At 40.1% G+C, this 16,770-nt stretch overlaps 2 non-coding genes and 1 pseudogene across 2 annotated transcripts; all 3 read left to right on the top strand.

Annotated features, from left to right (window-relative positions):
* Positions 1-3,273: 3,273 nt before the first annotated feature.
* On the top strand, positions 3,274-5,264 carry LOC121529934. Its single transcript, XR_005993703.1, has one exon. It is a non-coding gene; the product is annotated as a small subunit ribosomal RNA (ribosomal RNA).
* Positions 5,265-5,897: 633 nt separating this feature from the next.
* LOC121529930 lies at positions 5,898-6,077 on the top strand. The gene has a single exon (XR_005993700.1). It is a non-coding gene; the product is annotated as a 5.8S ribosomal RNA (ribosomal RNA).
* A 400-nt stretch (positions 6,078-6,477) lies between these two features.
* Positions 6,478-16,083, top strand: LOC121529935 (annotated as a pseudogene).
* Positions 16,084-16,770: the final 687 nt, after the last annotated feature.

The following is a 16,770-nucleotide window of genomic DNA, read 5'->3' on the forward strand; positions in this document are numbered from 1 at the left end:
TAATAATATGGGAATCTATAGGTGTCCAATAGTCCCCATAATGGTAGCCAAATGAAACGTCATATTATTAGTGACGCCGTAATAAAAACATTTCTATATAAAGAAAGAAATTATACAAGTACAAGTCTCATAAAGAGACTAAGTTAATAATATGGGAATCTATAGGTGTCCAATAGTCCCCATAATGGTAGCCAAATGAAACGTCATTTTATTAGTGACGCCGTAATAAAAACATTTCTATATAAAGAAAGAAATTATACAAGTACAAGTCTCATAAAGAGACTAAGTTAATAATATGGGAATCTATAGGTGTCCAATAGTCCCCATAATGGTAGCCAAATGAAACGCAACGTCATATTATTAGTGACGCCATAATAAAAAAACTTCTATATAAATAAAGAAATTATACAAGTACAATAATTCGTATCATAAAGTAACTAAATTATCTTAATATGATATCTGTAAAATTCTTAAATAACGATGGATTGACTTGGTATAATAATAAATGAATGGATTATTAAGAAGGTTTTCACACATGTGCGTGTGTACCTATAATTATTATATATTATATATATAATATATTTATATATATATATAAGAAAAACCTATACAATATTTCTATATTATATAGGAAAATAATAAGATATTTAACATTATTCATATAAATATATAATAATTTATATATTGATATGACTTATATATACAATATTTATATGAAATAATAAGAAAATATATCTATATTTATATTATATGGTAGGAAGTGGTTGCCGACCAGATATATTGACCAAAATTTATGTTATGTCAAAAATATTAAGAAATTATGTATAATACATATAAATATAATAAGTTATATATTGATATAACTTATAAATACAATACTTATATGGAAATAATACAAAAAAATATATACATTATATGGAAAAAATAGAAAAATCCATAATATGATGAAACCTTAGTATGAAAAATGACGTTTTCACTGAAGGCGTGTCCAAAAACATATATAGGTAGGCAGTGGTTGCCGACCAGATATATTGACCAAAACTTATGTTATGTCAATAATAATAAGAAATTATGTATTATACATATAAATATGATAAGTTATATATTGATATAACTTATAAATACAATATTTATATGAAATAATAAGAAAATATATCTATATTATATGGAAAATATAGAAAAATCAATAATATGATGAAACCTTAGTATGAAAAATGACGTTTTTACTGAAGTCGTGTCCAAAAACATATATAGGTAGGCAGTGGTTGCCGACCAGATATATTGACCAAAACTTATGTTAAGTCAATAATAATAAGAAATTATGTATTATACATATAAATATAATAAGTTATATATTGATATAACTTATAAATACAATATTTATATGAAATAATATAAAAAAATATATATATTATATGGAAAAAATAGAAAAATCCATAATATGATGAAACCTTAGTATGAAAAATGACGTTTTCACTGAAGGCGTGTCCAAAAACATATATAGGTAGGCAGTGGTTGCCGACCAGATATATTGACCAAAACTTATGTTATGTCAATTATAATAAGAAATTATGTATTATACATATAAATATAATAAGTTATATATTGATATAACTTATAAATACAATATTTATATGAAATAATATAAAAAAATATATATATTATATGGAAAAAATAGAAAAATCCATAATATGATGAAACCTTAGTATGAAAAATGACGTTTTCACTGAAGGCGTGTCCAAAAAACATATATAGGTAGGCAGTGGTTGCCGACCAGATATATTGACCAAAACTTATGTTATGTCAATTATAATAAGAAATTATGTATTATACATATAAATATAATAAGTTATATATTGATATAACTTATAAATACAATATTTATATGAAATAATATAAAAAAATATATATATTATATGGAAAAAATAGAAAAATCCATAATATGATGAAACCTTAGTATGAAAAATGACGTTTTCACTGAAGGCGTGTCCAAAAACATATATAGGTAGGCAGTGGTTGCCGACCAGATATATTGACCAAAACTTATGTTATGTCAATTATAATAAGAAATTATGTATTATACATATAAATATAATAAGTTATATATTGATATAACTTATAAATACAATATTTATATGAAATAATATAAAAATATAATTATATTATATGGAAAAAATAGAAAAATCCATAATATGATGAAACCTTGGTATGAAAAATGACGTTTTCACTGAAGGCGTGTCCAAAAACATATATAGGTAGGCAGTGGTTGCCGACCAGATATATTGACCAAAACTTATGTTATGTCAATAATAATAAGAAATTGAATATTATACATATAAATCTAATAAGTTATATTAATATGACTTATAGGTTCAATATGTATATGAGACACTATGAAAACTTTCTTTATAATATAAGAGAGTATATACATCTTGGGTGCCAAAAAGAATGAAAAATACCCATTTTCAGGACAGCGTGTCCAAAAACTACTATATGATGGTCAGTTGTTGGCCATCCAGTATTGATCAAAATTTACATTATATATATAAATTTTGTCAATATTTATAAAAAGGAAATTTATAATAATAATATTATCCGTATAAATTTGTTACAATTTTCTCTTAGAATATTGAACTTGGCTACGCGGTTAATATTTATTGCCCTTAGATAATATCGTTGAAACAAAGGCCAAGGTGTTATATATTACTATATAACTACAATTCGTTTCCAATTATTATCGTTAATTTTCAACAGAAAGGTGGTATATACTGTAACTTGATTGATATACTATATATTTACCTAACAATTGGATCATAGAATATCGTTTTCGGTATTATGTGGTTCAGCGAGATCAAAGGAATTGTAAAAATATATTTTTATATAAGCGTTCGGTTTTATATTATATATTACTCGAAAGTTTATATGAAAAAGATAAATTTTAAATTTATCATCAAAATGCAAATGATTTAATTCAATATTTATATTGATTAAACAAAAATTAAACATGTGTGGATACAATAATATTGTATGTTGAAATAAAATGATATTTTAGAATGAAATTATGTATATGGTATTTATAAAATATATAATGGAAATATATATTATTGTATTGAAAACTATTTCAATCGATAATAAAACTGGAGAAAAAAAAAACGAATACGATGGCTTTAATAAGTGGCCGTATTCGAATATAAGAAATAAATAAATTATTTCTACAAGAGAAATACAAATTTCTATTCAAAAATATGAAAATGAAATATGATTAAAAACATTATTCTGGTTGATCCTGCCAGTAGTTATATGCTTGTCTCAAAGATTAAGCCATGCATGTCTAAGTACACACGAATTAAAAGTGAAACCGCAAAAGGCTCATTATATCAGTTATGGTTCCTTAGATCGTTAACAGTTACTTGGATAACTGTGGTAATTCTAGAGCTAATACATGCAATTAAAACATGAACCTTATGGGACATGTGCTTTTATTAGGCTAAAACCAAGCGATCGCAAGATCGTTATATTGGTTGAACTCTAGATAACATGCAGATCGTATGGTCATGTACCGACGACAGATCTTTCAAATGTCTGCCCTATCAACTTTTGATGGTAGTATCTAGGACTACCATGGTTGCAACGGGTAACGGGGAATCAGGGTTCGATTCCGAGAGGGAGCCTGAGAAACGGCTACCACATCTAAGGAAGGCAGCAGGCGCGTAAATTACCCACTCCCAGCTCGGGGAGGTAGTGACGAAAAATAACAATACAGGACTCATATCCGAGGCCCTGTAATTGGAATGAGTACACTTTAAATCCTTTAACAAGGACCAATTGGAGGGCAAGTCTGGTGCCAGCAGCCGCGGTAATTCCAGCTCCAATAGCGTATATTAAAGTTGTTGCGGTTAAAACGTTCGTAGTTGAACTTGTGCTTCATACGGGTAGTACAACTTACAATTGTGGTTAGTACTATACCTTTATGTATGTAAGCGTATTACCGGTGGAGTTCTTATATGTGTTGAGATACTTGTATTTTTTCATATGTTCCTCCTATTTAAAAACCTGCATTAGTGCTCTTAAACGAGTGTTATTGTGGGCCGGTACAATTACTTTGAACAAATTAGAGTGCTTAAAGCAGGCTTCAAATGCCTGAATATTCTGTGCATGGGATAATGAAATAAGACCTCTGTTCTGCTTTCATTGGTTTTCAGATCAAGAGGTAATGATTAATAGAAGCAGTTTGGGGGCATTAGTATTACGACGCGAGAGGTGAAATTCTTGGACCGTCGTAAGACTAACTTAAGCGAAAGCATTTGCCAAAGATGTTTTCATTAATCAAGAACGAAAGTTAGAGGTTCGAAGGCGATCAGATACCGCCCTAGTTCTAACCATAAACGATGCCAGCTAGCAATTGGGTGTAGCTACTTTTATGGCTCTCTCAGTCGCTTCCCGGGAAACCAAAGCTTTTGGGCTCCGGGGAAGTATGGTTGCAAAGCTGAAACTTAAAGGAATTGACGGAAGGGCACCACCAGGAGTGGAGCCTGCGGCTTAATTTGACTCAACACGGGAAAACTTACCAGGTCCGAACATAAGTGTGTAAGACAGATTGATAGCTCTTTCTCGAATCTATGGGTGGTGGTGCATGGCCGTTCTTAGTTCGTGGAGTGATTTGTCTGGTTAATTCCGATAACGAACGAGACTCAAATATATTAAATAGATATCTTCAGGATTATGGTGCTGAAGCTTATATAGCCTTCATTCACGGTGGCAGTAAAATGTTTATTGTGTTTGAATGTGTTTATATAAGTGGAGCCGTACCTGTTGGTTTGTCCCATTATAAGGACACTAGCTTCTTAAATGGACAAATTGCGTCTAGCAATAATGAGATTGAGCAATAACAGGTCTGTGATGCCCTTAGATGTCCTGGGCTGCACGCGCTACAATGAAAGTATCAACGTGTATTTCCTAGACCGAGAGGTCCGGGTAAACCGCTGAACCACTTTCATGCTTGGGATTGTGAACTGAAACTGTTCACATGAACTTGGAATTCCCAGTAAGTGTGAGTCATTAACTCGCATTGATTACGTCCCTGCCCTTTGTACACACCGCCCGTCGCTACTACCGATTGAATTATTTAGTGAGGTCTCCGGACGTGATCACTGTGACGCCTTGTGTGTTACGGTTGTTTCGCAAAAGTTGACCGAACTTGATTATTTAGAGGAAGTAAAAGTCGTAACAAGGTTTCCGTAGGTGAACCTGCGGAAGGATCATTATTGTATAATATCCTTACCGTTAACAAAAAATTTGTATTATATTTATTTATAATTCAAATAAAAACAATTTGCCAAAATAAATAACAAAAAGAATTCATGAAATTCAAAAAATGATGGTGTAGTGGCGGTCATCATTATATATATATCAACACAAATGAACATATAATGGCTTTTCCTTAATTATATGTATTTTATGGAGTGTGGATGGAGGAGGAGAAAGACTTTATTATAAGAGGCACAAAGTCAAAATGCAAATGCATTTTTAAATAATATTTATCATGTGTGTATATGGACCATAATATAACACGCGTTGCGAATATGTATTGTTCATCTCAGCTATGAGCATACGTTGGATTATGCAACAACCTAAAATATACAATGTTGTACCTGGTATTCTTCAGGTTAATGTTTTATATAAATCCCAATGTATATCGCTTAAAAAGTATTCATACCGTAAATTGCCCGTAAATCACTTGATATACATTGCTTATATAAAACTAAGACATTTCGCAACATTTATTTTAGGTATAAAAACATATTTATTGAAGGAATTGATATATGCCAGTAAAATGGTGTATTTTTAATTTCTTTCAATAAAAACATAAATGACAAAATTAAAAAACCAAATATTAAAACTCTAAGCGGTGGATCACTCGGCTCATGGGTCGATGAAGAACGCAGCAAACTGTGCGTCATCGTGTGAACTGCAGGACACATGAACATCGACATTTTGAACGCATATCGCAGTCCATGCTGTTATAGTACTTTAATTAATTTTATAGTGCTGCTTGGACTACATATGGTTGAGGGTTGTAAGACTATGCTAATTAAGTTGTTTATAAAATTTGAAATCAGATTTTATAAGCGTATGGTATATTATTGGATACAAATAATTAAATTATTTTATTCATAATATTAAAAAATGTATGAAAAAACATTATCTCGCATTTGTTATTTATTTGAATGTGAAAAAACGAAGAGAAATATTTTCGATTTCAGTCAAATAATACTGAGAAATGTCTAGCATAAAAATTTATCTAGAATTGTCTCATATTAATGATATGAAAATTGAAAGCAAATGGAAATGTTATTGTTCTTCGTTGGTTCGTTTAAAATAGCATATAAAAATGGAAATATAATTGTAAACGAATTTATTAAAATGTTTTTATCATTATATATATAAAAGAATTAATTGCATTAAAAATGTTATATACAACCTCAACTCATATGGGACTACCCCCTGAATTTAAGCATATTAATTAGGGGAGGAAAAGAAACTAACAAGGATTTTCTTAGTAGCGGCGAGCGAAAAGAAATCAGTTCAGCACTAAGTCACTTTGTCTATATGGCAAATGTGAGATGCAGTGTATGGAGCGTCAATATTCTAGTATGAGAAATTAATGATTTAAGTCCTTCTTAAATGAGGCCATTTACCCATAGAGGGTGCCAGGCCCGTATAACGTTAATGATTACTAGATGATGTTTCCAAAGAGTCGTGTTGCTTGATAGTGCAGCACTAAGTGGGTGGTAAACTCCATCTAAAACTAAATATAACCATGAGACCGATAGTAAACAAGTACCGTGAGGGAAAGTTGAAAAGAACTCTGAATAGAGAGTTAAATAGTACGTGAAACTGCTTAGAGGTTAAGCCCGATGAACCTGAATATCCGTTATGGAAAATTCATCATTATAATTGTAATATTTAAACAATATTATGATAATAGTGTGCATTTTTTCCATATAAGGACATTGTAATCTATTAGCATACAAAATTTATCATAAAATATAACTTATAGTTTATTCCAATTAAATTGCTTGCATTTTAACACAGAATAAATGTTATTAATTTGATAAAGTGCTGATAGATTTATATGAATACAGTGCGTTAATTTTTCGGAATTATATAATGGCATAATTATCATTGATTTTTGTGTTTATTATATGCACTTGTATGATTAACAATGCGAAAGATTCAGGATACCTTCGGGACCCGTCTTGAAACACGGACCAAGGAGTCTAACATATGTGCAAGTTATTGGGATATAAACCTAATAGCGTAATTAACTTGGCTTTATAATGGGATTAGTTTTTTAACTATTTATAGTTAATTAACACAATCCCGGGGCGTTCTATATAGTTATGTATAATGATATTTATATCATATATGCCTCTAACTGGAACGTACCTTGAGCATATATGCTGTGACCCGAAAGATGGTGAACTATACTTGATCAGGTTGAAGTCAGGGGAAACCCTGATGGAAGACCGAAACAGTTCTGACGTGCAAATCGATTGTCAGAATTGAGTATAGGGGCGAAAGACCAATCGAACCATCTAGTAGCTGGTTCCTTCCGAAGTTTCCCTCAGGATAGCTGGTGCATTTTAATATTATATAAAATAATCTTATCTGGTAAAGCGAATGATTAGAGGCCTTAGGGTCGAAACGATCTTAACCTATTCTCAAACTTTAAATGGGTAAGAACCTTAACTTTCTTGATATGAAGTTTAAGGTTATGATATAATGTGCCCAGTGGGCCACTTTTGGTAAGCAGAACTGGCGCTGTGGGATGAACCAAACGTAATGTTACGGTGCCCAAATTAACAACTCATGCAGATACCATGAAAGGCGTTGGTTGCTTAAAACAGCAGGACGGTGATCATGGAAGTCGAAATCCGCTAAGGAGTGTGTAACAACTCACCTGCCGAAGCAACTAGCCCTTAAAATGGATGGCGCTTAAGTTGTATACCTATACATTACCGCTAAAGTAGATGATTTATATTACTTGTAATATAAATTTTGAAACTTTAGTGAGTAGGAAGGTACAATGGTATGCGTAGAAGTGTTTGGCGTAAGCCTGCATGGAGCTGCCATTGGTACAGATCTTGGTGGTAGTAGCAAATAATCGAATGAGACCTTGGAGGACTGAAGTGGAGAAGGGTTTCGTGTGAACAGTGGTTGATCACGAGTTAGTCGGTCCTAAGTTCAAGGCGAAAGCCGAAAATTTTCAAGTAAAAACTGAAATATACAAATAAAAGCTGGAAATAATATACTTGAATAATTTTGAACGAAAGGGAATACGGTTCCAATTCCGTAACCTGTTGAGTATCCGTTTGTTATTAAATATGGGCCTCGTGCTCATCCTGGCAACAGGAACGACCATAAAGAAGCCGTCGAGAGATATCGGAAGAGTTTTCTTTTCTGTTTTATAGCCGTACTACCATGGAAGTCTTTCGCAGAGAGATATGGTAGATGGGCTAGAAGAGCATGACATATACTGTTGTGTCGATATTTTCTCCTCGGACCTTGAAAATTTATGGTGGGGACACGCAAACTTCTCAACAGGCCGTACCAATATCCGCAGCTGGTCTCCAAGGTGAAGAGTCTCTAGTCGATAGAATAATGTAGGTAAGGGAAGTCGGCAAATTAGATCCGTAACTTCGGGATAAGGATTGGCTCTGAAGATTGAGATAGTCGGGCTTGATTGGGAAACAATAACATGGTTTATGTGCTCGTTCTGGGTAAATAGAGTTTCTATCATTTATGGTAGTTACTTGTTCCCCGGATAGTTTAGTTACGTAGCCAATTGTGGAACTTTCTTGCTAAAATTTTTAAGAATACTAGTTGGGTTAAACCAATTAGTTCTTATTAATTATAACGATTATCAATTAACAATCAATTCAGAACTGGCACGGACTTGGGGAATCCGACTGTCTAATTAAAACAAAGCATTGTGATGGCCCTAGCGGGTGTTGACACAATGTGATTTCTGCCCAGTGCTCTGAATGTCAAAGTGAAGAAATTCAAGTAAGCGCGGGTCAACGGCGGGAGTAACTATGACTCTCTTAAGGTAGCCAAATGCCTCGTCATCTAATTAGTGACGCGCATGAATGGATTAACGAGATTCCTACTGTCCCTATCTACTCATCGATTATCGACTATCGGTGGCGTATAGATGTGTTTTTCGGTGTGCTTTGGACGCGCTCCAGATTTTCGGCAATAACTTCGGTTGTGAGTGGAATTAAGTACTATAAAGTGTTTTAAAAGTTGCGTAAAGACAACAATAATAAGTGAGAGTGGACGCATAAATGAAAACAAAGGTTTTCTAACGATATTACACGTTTTTCGTTTTTGCCAGACGCCGCCGGGGTGCATTTGTATTGGTAGCGTCAGGCATCAGGCGTTAGCCACTTGTCACGATAACACTGGTAAGTGTACTGGCTTAGCGACTGTGGTGCGTTTATTTGACATTTACATTTACATGCTACATGTAAATGTACATATACATATACATTCAAATTTCTACATTTGAAGCATACACTTAGGCTGGCCTATTTGACACATTTTGTGGCATACTTTAGGCAGCAATTTTTGTGTATATTTTTGTTGCATACTTTTTGGTGTTCTTTGCAAATTAGTATTGCATATTTTGAGGCACATTAATTATTTATTCACGGTATATATTTGGGAGTAAAATGCCGTCGAAGAAAAAGCGACAACGTTTCAGACTGGATTCCAGCAGCTCGGAATCCGTGGCGTCAAAAATCAAAGCAGTTGAGGAAGATAGCCTCAGCGATGGAGAAGTAAAAATTGCTGTAAACAAGAAGGCCAAGAAGGCAATGGCTAAAAAGAAGGTGGGCCAAACCAAAGCAGCCGTTGCAGGCATTGAAACCCCCGCTGCCGCCCCCGCAGCTGCCCCCGCAACTGCCCCTAGCTGCCCCGTAGCTGCCCCCGTAGCTGCCCCCGCTGCTGCTACCCCCGCTGCTGCTACCCCCGCTGCTCCTACCCCCGCTGCTGCTACCCCCGCTGCTGCTACCCCGGCTACCAACAGGAACGCTGGTGCTGCCCCAGCTGCTGCCCCTCCCCGTGCCCCCGTCCAGCCTCCTGTCATAGCGTCGACTAACGATACTGTGGCGGAGCTGGCCAGGGTAAAGGAGGCTTTCTTTAGGGAATTCGTTGCCACCAAACTTTCGACTGAGCAGGCCTGCGCCATGATGAGGTGCCTTAGCGGCTTCGAGGGGTTGGTGCTGTCGCTGTCGTCGCAAAACGCTGCGTTGCAGGCTATTTGCGACCAGCAACGGATGCCACCCCCGTCGTCCCAGAGGTCCGTAATGGTGCCGGCTGTGGTCTCCAAGCCACCTGCTGGGTATGCATCTGCATACCCCAGCCTGCCGGTGCCTTCAGGTGCTCCTGTGCCCGCGCCGCGGAAACCACGCGAGACGTGGTCGGCCGTGGTCATGAGCAAGGACCCGAACATTTCGGGCAAGGAGGTTGCTGAAAAGGTGCGCAAGGAGATTGCCCCTTCGCTCGGTGTTCGCCTGCATGAGGTGAGAGGGCTTGCGCGTGGCGGCGCAATAATCCGCGCCCCCTCATCAGGCGAAATTCGCAAGGTAGTTGCGAATAAGAAGTTTGGTGAGATAGGCCTTGAGGTAAAGCAGAATACTGCACTGCGGCCAAAACTGATTGTTCAAGATGTCGCAACGCAGATTGCTCCGGAGGAGTTTATGGAGGAGCTGTTCACCAACAACCTCAAGGAGCACATCTCGCAGGCGGAGTTCTGCAGGGCGGTGCATCTCGAAAGTAAGCCCTGGACGGTCGCAGACGGAGCCACGGTCAACGTGACTCTGGAGTGCGAGCCGAAAGTGCTAGACCTGCTAGAAGGTGGGAGGATCTATATCAAATGGTTCTCTTACCGATGCAGGGCACTTGTCAGGACGTACGCCTGTCACAGGTGTGTCGGATTTAACCACAAGATCTCAGACTGCAAGCAAAAAGAGAATGTCTGCAGACAGTGCGGACAGTCCGGGCACAGTGCGCGTAGTTGCACCAACCCGGTGGACTGCCGAAACTGCCGGTTCTACGGGCATCCTTCGGGACACAACATGCTGTCCCCGAGCTGCCCGGTGTATGCGGCAGTGCTAGCGCGGGTGAACTCTAGACATTAATGTTTAGGTTCATCCAAACAAATTGTGGTCGTGGCCGAGCTGCTACCATCGAGCTCGGCGTCCGGATGAGGGACTCACGTCACACATTCGCGCTAGTACAGGAGCCGTATGTGGACAGGAATGGCAGAATAACGGGCCTCCCTTATGGTGTGAAAATATTCGCAGACAAGCGAAATAAAGCGGCGATTTTTATTGACGACCCGGACGTCATTTGCATGCCAGTGGTGTCGCTGGTCACCGAATTCGGAGTATGCGTGAGAGCTGAGGGCAGTTTTGGCACAATTTTCCTCTGCTCGGTGTACTGCCAGTTCGGCACCAGCCTCGAACCATACCTAAGATACATGGATACAGTCCGACTGCTTGCCAACAGAACCCCCGCAATCCTAGGTCTCGACGCCAATGCAGCATCCCCCTTGTGGTTCAGCAAGCTCCCTCGGAACCCCGAGGGCCTTGCAAACTACGGCCGGGGCGAGCTGCTGGCTGAATGGATGCTAGTAAATGGAGCCGTTCCGCTAAACCAGCCCAGCCCGGTGTTCACGTTCGATACCTACCGGAGGAGTAGTGATATCGACGTGACAATTGCCAGCGATGCAGCATCTACATGGGCCACATTTGAATGGAGAGTGGACGAGTGGGAGTTGAGTGACCATAACATAATCAATGTTGTGGCAACACCAACGACCACGCGCACAGTTGAGAGCATAGCTCCTGTGCCGTCCTGGAACACCTCCAATGCTCGCTGGCAATTGTTTGAGCAAGAGTTGGTAAATCGGGCAGAAACCATTCCGAGAGAATCGCAATCGCCGCTAGACCACCAAGTCTCGACCTTGCGCAGTATGGTGCACGAGGTGTGCGACCTCTCAATGGGAAGAAGAGCACCAACATCGCCCAGGAGGAAGTCGGTCTGGTGGACCGCCAGCCTGAACGCGGAAAGGCGTGAAGTGCGGAGGCTTCGCCGCCGACTTCAAAATGCCAACCGTCGGGGCGACAGAAATGCAGCTGAACTACTTGTAATCGCGCTGAGGGAAGCCTCAGCCGATTACAGGAAGTCTATCCTAAAGACGAAGGACGAAAACTGGAAGCGGTTTGTAGGGGATAATGCACACGATCCCTGGGGGCGCGTCTACAAGATCTGCCGAGGACGCAAAAAGTGCACGGAGATTGGGTGCCTCCGCGTTGATGGCGAGCTGGTCACCAATTGGGGTGACTGTGCGCGAGTGCTCCTTCGTAACTTTTTCCCAGTTGCGGAGTCGAATGCACCGATTGCCGGAGCGGAGGAGGTCCCACCGGCCCTCGAGGAAGTAGAGGTTGATGCTTGTGTCGCCAGGTTGAAGAGCAGACGCTCTCCTGGCATGGACGGCATCAATGGCACTATTTGCAAAGCAGTGTGGCGCGCCATACCTCAGCATCTAACGGCGCTATATTCCCGTTGCATCCAGACGGGTTACTTCCCCCGAGAGTGGAAGTGTCCACGAGTAGTGGCGCTACTCAAGGGGCCCGACAAGGATAGGTGCGAACCCTCGTCGTACCGTGGGATATGCCTGCTGCCAGTATTTGGCAAGGTGCTTGAGGCCATCATGGTTAATCGTGTGAGAGAAGTTCTTCCGGAAGGATGCAGATGGCAGTTCGGATTTCGTCAAGGACGATGTGTCGACGATGCTTGGAGACACGTGAAGAGCTGTGTCGCAGCCAGCCCGGCGCGATACGTGCTCGGGATCTTCGTGGATTTCAAGGGAGCGTTTGACAACGTCGAGTGGAGTGCTGCACTGCGCCGACTCGCCGACTTGGGATGCCGAGAGTTGAGCTTGTGGCAGAGCTTCTTCTCAGACAGAAGAGCAGAGATCCGAAGCAGTTCTGGAACTGTGAACGTTCCAGTAACTAGAGGTTGCCCGCAGGGATCCATTAGTGGCCCATTTATTTGGGATCTGCTGATGGATGTTCTGCTCCGGCGCCTCCAGTCATACTGTGCTTTCAGCGCGTATGCGGATGACCTGCTCCTCCTTGTCGAAGGCAACTCCCGAGCCGTGCTGGAGAACAAAGGAGCGCAACTGATGTCCATCGTTGAATCGTGGGGTATGGAAATCGGTGTAACCGTTTCCACCAGCAAGACGGTGATTATGCTGCTGAAGGGTGCCCTCGCGCGCCCCCCGTTGGTGAGATCTGCAGGAGCAAATCTCCCATACGTTCGCAGCTGTCGGTACCTTGGCATCACGGTCAGTGAGCGCATGAACTTTCTCATGCACATCACGTCGCTGCGTCAGCGAATGACCGGAGTCGTGGGAGCATTGGCGCGTGTGCTACGAGTCGACTGGGGATTCAGTCCTCGGGCCAGGCGAATCATCTATGCCGGACTCATGGTGCCTTGTGCACTGTTTGGTGCCTCGGTATGGTATGTCGTGACGACGAGGCAAGTTGTAGCCAGGAGGCGACTTCTTGCCTGCCAGAGGCAGATTCTTTTAGGATGCCTCCCGGTATGCCGCACAGTGTCAACCCTGGCGCTGCAGGTACTTGCTGGAGCCCCGCCTCTTGACTTGGCTGCTATGAAAGTAGCAGTCAAGTACAAGTTGAAGCGTGGATACCCGTTGGAGGAGGACGACTGGCTCTATGGCGAGGACATTTCAGGTCTGAGCTGGACACAACGAATTGCGCGAGTAAACGAATGCCTCCTGTCGGACTGGCAGAGCAGATGGGATGATGGTGATTCGCTCGGTCGGGTGACTCACAAGTTCATCCCGGATGCAGGGTTCGTTTACCGGAATCGGAATTTCGGTTTCTCGATGCGCGCAGGATTCTTGATGACAGGGCACGGGTCGTTCAACGCATTTCTGCATAGCAGAGGCCTCAGCGATTCCCCCGCATGCTCATGCGGCGATCCAAATGAGGACTGGGAGCACATCCTATGTGCTTGCCCCCTCTATGCAGACTTGCGAGACCTTGATGGACTCGGTTTGCAGCGCGTTGGTGGAAACTGGACATTTGGAAGGATTCTGGAGAGCAGCGACAGGACCAGGAGACTCACGGAGTTTGCTGAGGAAGTGTTTCGAAGGAGGAGGGGCCTTTAAGGCCAATTTTTCTGTGCCGTGTGGTTGGCGGCGAAGAATACCACCACAGTTCGCCATAGCTTGTCGTAAGAGGCGACTAACATGGCAGGGCCCCCCATCCGAGCTTGTCGGAGCTAAAGGGGTGGGTCACCGAGCCCACAAACTTCGGTACCACGGGTTTGGATAGTGTCCAAGCACTACCATTTGAGGTAGGCCCCCTAGTGGGAGTATCGTGGTGGCTGTGGTTGATACCTAAATCGCGGGTAGAATCTTCTTGATTCGACGTGGAGTTGCGTTATACAACTCGGGTGCTGCGACCCATAGAGCGGCAGAGGTGATAGATACACCTCGCCTCTTATCCAGAGGGAGTATGTTGCCCGGCAAGCGCATATTCGACAGGTACCAGAGTGGTCGCTATGTACATAGCTATAGCTTCTAGTCTGGGGCGCTGGCAGGCGTACCATCCTTGCCCATGCACTATATGCCTACTTGTAGGTATATTCGAGTGCCGTGGTTGTAATCCCTTCAGTGTGGAACACGCCACGTAAAATAAGATCGGAGAGATCCGAGACACGCCTGTCCCTATCTACTATCTAGCGAAACCACAGCCAAGGGAACGGGCTTGGAATAATTAGCGGGGAAAGAAGACCCTTTTGAGCTTGACTCTAATCTGGCAGTGTAAGGAGACATAAGAGGTGTAGAATAAGTGGGAGATATTAGACCTCGGTTTGGTATCGCCAATGAAATACCACTACTCTTATTGTTTCCTTACTTACTTGATTAAATGGAACGTGTATCATTTCCTAGCCATTATACGGATATATTTATTATGTCTTATGGTATTGGGTTTTGATGCAAGCTTCTTGATCAAAGTATCACGAGTTTGTTATATAATTGCAAACAAATTCTTTAATAAAACGGTGCATTTATGTATTTTTGATTTGAAAATTTGGTATAACTCCAATTACTCAGGTATGATCCAATTCAAGGACATTGCCAGGTAGGGAGTTTGACTGGGGCGGTACATCTCTCAAATAATAACGGAGGTGTCCCAAGGCCAGCTCAGTGCGGACAGAAACCACACATAGAGCAAAAGGGCAAATGCTGACTTGATCTCGGTGTTCAGTACACACAGGGACAGCAAAAGCTCGGCCTATCGATCCTTTTGGTTTAAAGAGTTTTTAACAAGAGGTGTCAGAAAAGTTACCATAGGGATAACTGGCTTGTGGCGGCCAAGCGTTCATAGCGACGTCGCTTTTTGATCCTTCGATGTCGGCTCTTCCTATCATTGTGAAGCAAAATTCACCAAGCGTTGGATTGTTCACCCATGCAAGGGAACGTGAGCTGGGTTTAGACCGTCGTGAGACAGGTTAGTTTTACCCTACTAATGACAAAACGTTGTTGCGACAGCATTCCTGCGTAGTACGAGAGGAACCGCAGGTACGGACCAATGGCACAATACTTGTTCGAGCGAACAGTGGTATGACGCTACGTCCGTTGGATTATGCCTGAACGCCTCTAAGGTCGTATCCGTGCTGGACTGCAATGATAAATAAGGGGCAATTTGCATTGTATGGCTTCTAAACCATTTAAAGTTTATAATTTACTTTATAAACGACAATGGATGTGATGCCAATGTAATTTGTAACATAGTAAATTGGGAGGATCTTCGATCACCTGATGCCGCGCTAGTTACATATAAAAACATTATTTAATACAATGACAAAGCCTAGAATCAATTGTAAACGACTTTTGTAACAGGCAAGGTGTTGTAAGTGGTTGAGCAGCTGCCATACTGCGATCCACTGAAGCTTATCCTTTGCTTGATGATTCGATTAGATGATATGGATGGATGGATTTCTATCTATATCATCTATTAAAAAAATATATGTATATATTGACATTGGCTTATAATATTATTATATATTATTTAATATATATTAATGCTATAACAAAATGTTTATGTATATACATGTATAAGGGTACATATAAATTATATATATTTTTGATATATTTTTAATTATTACGATAATAAAGAATATTTTAAAGTATATATAATTTATAAGTAACCAGCTTGCCGTCATTGGCTACAATGGGAGTCTATAAGTGTCCAATAGTTCCCATTTTGATGAAGGCAGCGAAATGAAGGTTCATTATCTAATAAGAGATGTATATAAAGAGAGATATATAAAAAAAGAAATTAAACAAGTACAAGTCTCATAAAGAGACTAAGTTAATAATATGGGAGTCTATATGTGTCCAATAGTCCCCATAATGGTAGCCAAATGAAACGTCATCTTATTAGTGACGCCGTAATAAAACCACTTCTACATAAATAAAGAAATTATACAAGTACAAGTCTCATAAAGAGACTAAGTTAATAATATGGGAATCTATAGGTGTCCAATAGTCCCCATAATGGTAGCCAAATGAAACGTCATCTTATTAGTGACGCCGTAATAAAACCACTTCTACATAAATAAAGAAATTATACAAGTACAAGTCTCATAAAGAGACTAAGT

This window comes from Drosophila eugracilis, unplaced genomic scaffold (genome assembly GCF_018153835.1).
Source record: "Drosophila eugracilis isolate 14026-0451.02 unplaced genomic scaffold, ASM1815383v1 contig_21, whole genome shotgun sequence".
Lineage (NCBI taxonomy): Eukaryota > Metazoa > Arthropoda > Insecta > Diptera > Drosophilidae > Drosophila > Drosophila eugracilis.